Below are 9,246 nucleotides of genomic sequence, written 5' to 3' on the forward strand. Positions count from 1 at the left end.
GTAAGAACTCTGATGCAAATAAAAATAATACTTGTTTAATATTAATAATCACTAGCACATAAAATGCGTATTCACTTGACTAGATTGCACTACTTTAGAGAAAATGTATTAGATTGAAAAACAAACACACAACAATTTTATGTTTCAGTTTGGCTTCTTTATGTTTATTTCCAAGTTAAATGATTATTACAATTCATTTTATTAATGAGAAAGAATTTTTAATACAGGGGCATTATGTTCTTATTATCCTAAACGATAGAGACATATACAAATACAATCAAATTCCAGCTGCCATAGAAGAAAAAAAAACACATCAAAATCTTTATGATTAAAAAGGAAACAAATGCAACAAAACATAACAGGCACAATTGTTACATACACGACGGTTAAAGGTATGCTACAATTTGAATATCATGTAGGTACATCGTTACCATTTAGTTACCTTAGAATTTAATAATTTATAAGGCCTTAAATTACGGGAATCTAATAAATTACTGTATTTATAATTGCATGCACTCTTTCAAACATCTTGGCTTTCTGTGCTACTTGTTATCAAAATGCGCATAATAACAAGATTGCCGTAAAACAATATATAAGTACGATTACATCACAAACATGGAAATGAAGGGCGAAGAATATAGGCAATCAAAATTTATAAGTTTTTTCGCTGTTTTATAACTCTAATTGCGGATGTATAATTATGTTCATTGAACAGCTTCATTACACTAAATGTACATGTTCAAACAACACTTCATATACTTTTCTATAAGAATGTCACATTGCTCATCTACTTAATGTCCATTTAATACAAATGGAAAGTGCTCTCTAAAAGAGGGTTTAATGCATGTGCGTAAAGGGTCGTCCTAGGTTGGCATATGCAGTTCGCAAATCAGTGACGACACTTTCCGCTTTTATGATATTTTTCGTTTACAGACAGTCTCTTCTTAGCAAAAATCCAGTTAATGTAGAAAGTGTCGTCCCTGATTAGCCTGTGCGGACTGCACACGCTAATCTTGACGAAACCTTTACACACCTGCATTTAACCCCCTTTTTACAGAGCACGGCCCAAATATGTGTTAAATCTGCAAATCTGCAATTAATATTACACGTACTTCCAAACTTTGAGTTAGGAGGGACAAACTTAATGGTTAAAATCAGATGCTTTCCATAAAGAGGTATAAAACTATCTGGAGAGTTGAGCCGCTGTATAAGGGTACATATAATTAAATATTATGAAAGTAATATATTCAAAGTGTGCATTTTGTATGATGTTTGAGAGACCTACAGTTGGAAAATAACCTTTAGTGTACAAAATATGTAGAAGCAAAGGTTGACAAAAAACAATGTGCATTTATTTTTTTCATGATGCACACTGTTGTTGTCCAGTTCAATTTTTAAGTACTTCCCCTGGACATGCCGTGAAAGCGTTCCTTTTTGCTTTGAACATGAAGTGAGCTGTTTCGTCCAGTATCCCTGCGGTGAACAACACACATCATGTTCACTGCATGCATTGTAAACACATTTAACATCTGCTGTGTACAACATTATGTACTGGATATGCACATTATGTAAACTTTATTAACATAAAGGCTCTCCTTTTTGAAGTATGTTGTCTGGAAACGCGTCCATTAGCCATATACTCATGCTATTGGGTTGATTAATCATATGGCGAAACGTCATACAATAGAAGTACTTTGCCTATGATGAAAGGTTGATTGATTGTCTAGATCAAGTTGTAAAATTGATGTAAGTACATGTAGCTAAATTGGCGAAGATAAAGTGTACTTTGATATTAAAAGCACCAAAATCATAATTAAGATTTTTAAATGTATTTTTGATTTAATTCCCATGACCTTTTAGTCTTCGCGATCCTGTAATGTGTATTGGGATCATCCGGAAAAATTAACTGTATTATAACGTCGTTTGAATTATTTTATTGTTATCCTACTACAATTGATTACAATCATTATACTAATTACTATTACTACTAAAGAATCATAACGTTGGACTGCATATGTAACAAGTTATTTCAATCTTAAACAATTAATGATTTGGACTGAAGTTGTGTGTGATTTATCACGCCATGTTTAACGTAGTTATTAGCAAATTGTTGTACCAATTGCAAACCATCAACACTAATTATTCAGTCTGAGATCTTGTATTAGAACTGTCTAAACGACGACATTGTTTTGTCAAATAGCATAATTGGATTTTTATCTTACTCTTTCGACACGTGAAAAAACAATGCAATCCATGTAAAAAAAAGATGTTGTTCTACGCATGACCATAACAACTGTTAGACAATAATAAAAGGCAACGACAAATGAGGTTTTGTCGTAAATTGGTTATGATACTTTTAACGTTTTATTTTTACTTGGACAACATATTCTACTTTAAATTCACAAACAGCTGTTCCGATACCTTATAAGATTGAAAGCATTATAAGCACGAGCATATGTATATCGGAAAATATTGATTGGAATTTTATATCGGAATGTTATTGGAGCTTGTCGTTCTCATCTTTTTTTATACGATATATTGATAAAAACATGCTATTCATTGTATCATCAACATTTTAATTAACCTTTGCAAGAACACAGAAAAAAAAACAGAATATTTTTTACAAATAGCAAAACAACATTTTGCGAAATATTTTAGCAGATATATAAAGTAAGAAGGTTACATTCACAACAAACAAACTGTATTTCCTATTTTAATGATCATGCATACGTCTTGGTCAGGGTCCATAGCACATTGATATGTTTCAATTTGAATACTTATTATTGTGGCTAAATTTAGTTATCTGTTCTGTTTCGTGTTTTAAACATTCTCTTCACATTGATCAAACTGGGCGAGAGTTCTGATACCTCTTTCATTGTTTTTTATATAGATCGTTTTGAAATATATGGGTCATGCTCTGAGAAACGGGGGTTAAATACATGTGCACACAGGCTAATCAGGGACGACACTTTCCAATTTTATGATATTTTTCGTTAAAAGAAAGTCTCTTCTTAGCAAAAATCAATTTTAGGCAGAAAGTGTCGTTCCTGATTAGCCTGTGTGGACTGATGAGATGTAAAAACTTTGGTCCCAAATAAGCTTTCTGTTCTTTTCTAATTTGTTTTCACCTGAGAAAAACAGAGTAACTTCCTCCATCAGTTATCAGAACCTCCATCTCTTCATTGATGTCGGCAAGCCGTTCCATGTCGAAAAACTTTTCCTCTGCAACCTGTTTACTCAAGGTCCTAAAATAAAACAATAAATGCATGTAGTTCTTTCATTCGTTTGTTTAACATTTTAAGCAGATTGAATAAACACCCAACAAACCAAAGCTATAGTGACTCCATTATTCCCTACTCTCAAACTTCTTTGGTTGCGCATACGTTTTAGAAACATGAACTAAAACAATTCAATAACAAAAGAAACAGCAGTAAGTCTTGTTACAGACCGCTCAAGATACAACCAGTGTGAAGGTATCTCCTAGTTCCAATCCTTCTGTCTCTAAGCAACTGTTACTATGGCTTTTCCCAAACCCTCAAAACAGTCATCAGAGTGTGTGCCATCAGCTGCAAACTGTTCTGGCTGCGAACAGGTAAAAAATATAATGTTCACAAACAGAAATATACAAGAAAAAATGAATTATTTATATATCAAAATGTAATAGTAATTATGAACTTATTCTTCATTTTTGTTTATTTAGAAACAATAAAACTTGTTTGGTACATTCTTGTCCCATGTATTTTTTAACACATCTTTGTAATAATTCTACATGCGTTTACATGTGACAAGGGAAGTAACTGCAACAAATATTGCAAATGGAAAAATATTTACTTCTTTTGGTTATCTCACTCTTATACAATTTAATATTGTAATAAAGTCACAACAACATAACATTCAGTAAATTTAAAAGATCTTAATCTGAATAAAGATTTTTATCTTTTTAAACATACAAGAATGTTCATAAACCATTGTTAAAAAAGGTTGCATATATAGTGACACAATCGATACCGAAAAGAATATCATGTTAAAAATTAAAACTAATTTAGCGTAATGCTATAACATTTCCATACTGAGTTTTAAAGGGGCCTTTTCACAGCTTTTGGCATGTATTGAAGTTTGTCATTAATATTTATATTGATAAATGTAAACATTGGATCTAAAAAGCTCCATATAAAAAATAAGAATACAATTAAAGAAAGAAAAAAGTGACCCTCAACTGGACCCGAACCACTGACCTTGAGTAAAAATCTATTGCTTAGACCACTCGGCCATCCGTGCTTATGCAATGAGTGATGTATTTTATACTTTATATAAGCAATCCTCGTAGTGTCACAAAATTTAACGACAACAACAGAACTCTCCAAATTATTTAATCGTTTCGTGTTGCAACGTGTTACAATTTACAGGTTTTAAAATCGACAAAAGATGCATATAATGGATATTTTAGAGCAATGTAAATGTTCAATATCATAACTAAAACACAATTTGCGAATATGAAACTTTTTTTTTTTGACAATTTACCAAAACATGAAATGAGCCCTTTTATACTATTAAGGATTTAGTCAATATTGCGTTTTTGTATACTGCAAGTATTCATTTAGAACACTATATATATTGTGGAAATACTTTGTTTTCTGTGTTGATAAAATGTTAATATCTGTAAGTTTATTTGAGCATATCTAGGGGCACCACATGCATTAAAACCCGTTCTATTTCAATGGTATGCATCAATGACAAAACACATAGTTACACACACCTATAGGTGATCAGCAATGGGCGAGTTCTCCAAAAGTTTCCCGAATTTCTCAAAGTATTCCTCAGCAAACTGGGTCTGTGTCTGGCCTGTGCGACACACGACGTCATTGAGGTGAGTCCCCACTAGAATCACTGGAGGCTGACCTTGCACGTTGCCACAGAATGTGTGGATCGAGCATAACCGTGTAGAAAGAGAAATACAAATAATCCCCGCTCCGTGAAAAGGGGGTTTAATGCATGTGCGTAAAGTGTTGTCCCAGATAGACGAAACTTTTCGCTTAATTATATTTTTGCTAAGAAGAGCTTATTAGTCTGCGTGGACAGCACAGGCTGATCTGTGACGACACTTTACGCACATTCATTAAACTCCTTTTTGGCAGAGCATGGTCCAAATTAATGCAAGTGTCAATGATGGAAATTTACACAACCATGCGAGCACTACACATTTAGATTTTTAACCGGCTTTATTAGAGGTTTTTTGTCTTAATGGTGGTCTAGTAACTGCTCATGGTCTAAAGAAATGATTTTACAATTCTGGCTTGCTAGGACGAACAGTTTATTAAAAAGAGAAAACAAAGCAATGTTTCCTGAAGTTTGTGATGGCAGGGCACACAATTCCACTCTTCCAGATGAGCGAACTTTGTTCCCTGGAGCGACATATTCTTAATAGTTGTCTAACGAGAATAGTGCATTGTATAACTTAAGTCAAACAGATAACAAGTATCGTGTATTAAATGCTCTTAATTCAATTATCAGTCTAGTAAAATTTCTTAAATATATGCGCCTCATAAAGAGAGACTAATTTTTACAACAAGGGAAAGAAAAGCACAGAAACACAGGATTCAATGAAAAAAGTTGTCTTTCTTCTTCTACAAAAATAATGTAAGCAAGCAAATTCGGTGAATTGTAATCATCTTTACTTCTTGCCTAATATAAGTTTTTGAAGCAGTCAAAACAGTCATTACCATATTACCTTCTAACATGCTGGTAATTAAAATAAATATCATTTATTGGCATTAAGACAAAAAGAGTCTACATGTAGTTTGTAACTTGATTTAGGACCTTCGTGAATACGTCTTTCTGAATTACCATCCAGGATTATGGTTATGTAACTGATCCCATGTTATTTGCTTTAGGTTAGAATCAATTCTTGTTAGGTAGTAGTATTTACTATATGTCTTTCAAGTATCTTTTCATCAATTTGTGTGATCTCGGGTTTGGATTTCTTTTTAGCAGTATAATTTAAGGTTATGTACGGTGGCATAGAGGTGACATTCACTTCTCTTTTTTTAAATTACTCTCCTCTTTTTTCTACCTCGTGGCTACGAGTTAGCTATGTCGTGACCACGAGATAGAAAAAGAGGAGTGCAAAACTAAATAAAAGCCGCGTACAATTAAAAAAAGAGCGGTGCTTCTCTTTTTTTTAATTGCTCTCCTCTTTTTTTCTATCTCGTGGCCACGAGTTAGCTATGTCGTGGCCACGAGATAGTAAAAAGAGGAGTGCAAAACTAAATAAAAGCGGCGTACAATTAAAAAAGAAGAGCGGTGAGGTAAATAAAGGCAGAGTGCATCAATCAAAAGAGGAGAGAATTTTCGCTATCTCGAGATCCCGAGTTAGTCAGCCAATCAAATTTTGCGTAACATGTGTAAATATTCTGTACGCATATATATAGCTGGTCAAAGCAGGCAATGCTCTGATATAACATAACATACTACTATAAGTACTACTATAACTGCTTCTTCTATTGCTGTTGTTGTTGTTGCTGCTGCTGCTGTACAACAACTACTACTACTACTACTACTACTACTACTACTACTACTACTACTACTACTACTTCTACTACTACTACTACTACTACTGCTGCTTCTACTACTACTACTGCTACTACTACTACTACTTCTACTACTACTACTACTACTACTACTACTACTACTACTACTACTACTACTACTACTACTACTACTACTACTGCTACTACTACTACTACTTTTTCTACTACTACTACTACTACTACTAATAATAATAATACTTCTACTACTACTACTTTTACTACTACTTCTAATACTACTACTACTTCTACGACAACTACTACTACTACTCCCTTCTACTACTACTACTACTACTACTACTACTACTACTACTACTACTACTACTACTACTACTACTACTACTACTACTACTACTACTACTACTTCTACTACTACTACTACTGCTACTACTTTTACTACTACTACTACAACAACTATCAGTAGCAAAGTTAAATTCTCAGTAAAGTGCGCGATTGTTGAAGACGAGTGTTCAAATCCGACTAGAGGTTTGTATAAAAACGTATTCCGCGAGTGTATTAATTTATATTATTATCAAGGGTGTCACAAATGTATCATAGATATGTTAGCTTAAAACAGGGGATTGTTTAAATGCAGGTATATATTGACGGGAAAGTATAGTTGATATGCCATTTTAAGAAGTCCGTTGCATTATATCTTAACAAAATTTTAACCGGGAGGGGGGATTTTTGCGGAAACGATAATCGCCTTGCTATTTACACAACGCAAAAAGTTCTGAGTTCTTTTCAATGACTGACATGGTTAAGTTTTCCTTTAATTGTTATGGTCACGGTTTTGATTAATTTCATTCCGCAAAGTTATTCGCGTTCATTTTCTTGGTAAAGCCTAATCGGGAAATTAATGTATATGGATATTGGTACATGTATTATGTAATGTACACAAGGTAGTCGGGAAAGTGTTGTTTAAAGTGATATTATGGGCATTTTTTACTGTTGAATTGAGCTGAAAAGAATTAACAGGTCAAAATAATTAGTAAAAATGTGGTTACTGACCAATTATCTGCAACTCATCTTGCTACCAGTTGTTTATTAAAAATATATTTTATATACGATATTTGACATACGATATTTTAACTCACCCAGTCCTCTAAGCCGAAATGATCCGTAAAACATAACTCACCCAGTCCTCTAAGCCGAAATGATCCGTAAAACAAAATTGTGTCTTTGTGACGTATGAACGAATCTGCACTAAAACTAAATTTATCATACTCATCCATTATCATCATCATTATCCCATTATCATTATTGTCATCATCTGCATCATGATAATGAATACCACCACCATCATCGTAATCAATATTATCATCGTCATCGTTATCATCATCATGCGAATTATAATCGACCTTATCGACATCATCAACAAAATCATGCTCACGATCATAATCATCACCATGATCATGACATCATCATCATCATCATTAAGTTGGTTTCCTACATTTTGTTTTGTTTAAAAAAAATAATGTTATATGACATGTTTGAATGTAACCAAACATTGAAATCCTCAGTATTTTGATTGATGATGTGTTTCAGTATATTTGCATCTAAGTTTTTGCCATCCGCTAAGTACGGTCCCAAAATAGATATAATGTAGCCAGTGGTGGACACAACAATCATTGGTTTGACAAGTGGCCTTTGCTTGTGCATGGAGTACGACCGACGTGCGAAAGAAAAGTTTTGTGTATATATATATATATATATATATATATATATATATATATATATATATATATATATATATATATATATATATATATATATATATATATATATATATATATATATATATATATATATGTTCCATCTAAAACAATTATTGATTTATTTTGGTCAGATGCAGCGAACAATTCTTGCGCTAGAGGTCGTGTATGGGTCGTTCTTATCTCCTCTCTAGAAACATGTTTAAATCTCATATTCTTTGGCACGAACGATTTCATCAAAGATTTTCTTGACGATTTCAACGCACGCCGAATATGTAATATAAACTTATTATTTATAAAGCCCTCTTTCTTTTAATTTCCATAAGAGTGTTGCTTTTTTGTATACTGCTCTAAAGATTGTTTACCTCTTGAAATATATCCTGTTAAAATAAATAGAACGATTTTCATTTTCGGTTATAGTAAGCAATATTTCAATTATGAATGCTATTACATACATAATTGCATTAAGAAAATGTTGAAAACTGATGAATGTTCACCATCATATTCATCGTCTTTGTGGCAAGTGGTCAATGGCGGGTTAGGTTGTGTTTTTGACGCTCTCGAAATTAAAAAAAATATATTTATGTCGTGTGTGTGATACGTAATACGGAGTATATAGGAGTATGTAAGATTAGCGGATAAGATACAGTGTTATGGGTAGAACTAAACGTAAAGATAAAAGAAAGAAAGGAGTTAGTGATAGTTTTAGTGATAGTTAAGTGATAAGTCGAAAACGGACAGCGTTTGATGGAGGCCCGGCCGGAGGTTCGTGTGTAAGCGATGTGTTGAGTCAAGTGAATTCTGTGTTGTTTCCAAATCTAAGTGAGGACGATTGTGTTTTTGAACTTGAACCGGTTGCTGAGATGGAGAAAGGCTCGGGCTCGGTGCAATCATCTAGCAGTCGCTCTGCCACGAAGGATCCATCAAGCAGAGATTTGTTGTTGTGT

At 33.2% G+C, this 9,246-nt stretch overlaps 1 long non-coding RNA gene across 1 annotated transcript; it reads right to left on the reverse strand.

Annotated features, from left to right (window-relative positions):
* Positions 1-2,650: 2,650 nt before the first annotated feature.
* Positions 2,651-7,711, reverse strand: LOC127865322 (uncharacterized). Its single transcript, XR_008042586.1, has 3 exons — positions 4,757-7,711; positions 3,449-3,582; positions 2,651-3,245 (listed from the first exon to the last, which is right to left on the reverse strand). It is a non-coding gene; the product is annotated as an uncharacterized LOC127865322 (long non-coding RNA).
* Positions 7,712-9,246: the final 1,535 nt, after the last annotated feature.

The sequence above is a fragment of the Dreissena polymorpha genome, chromosome 1, assembly GCF_020536995.1.
Source record: "Dreissena polymorpha isolate Duluth1 chromosome 1, UMN_Dpol_1.0, whole genome shotgun sequence".
Taxonomy (NCBI): Eukaryota; Metazoa; Mollusca; class Bivalvia; order Myida; family Dreissenidae; genus Dreissena; species Dreissena polymorpha.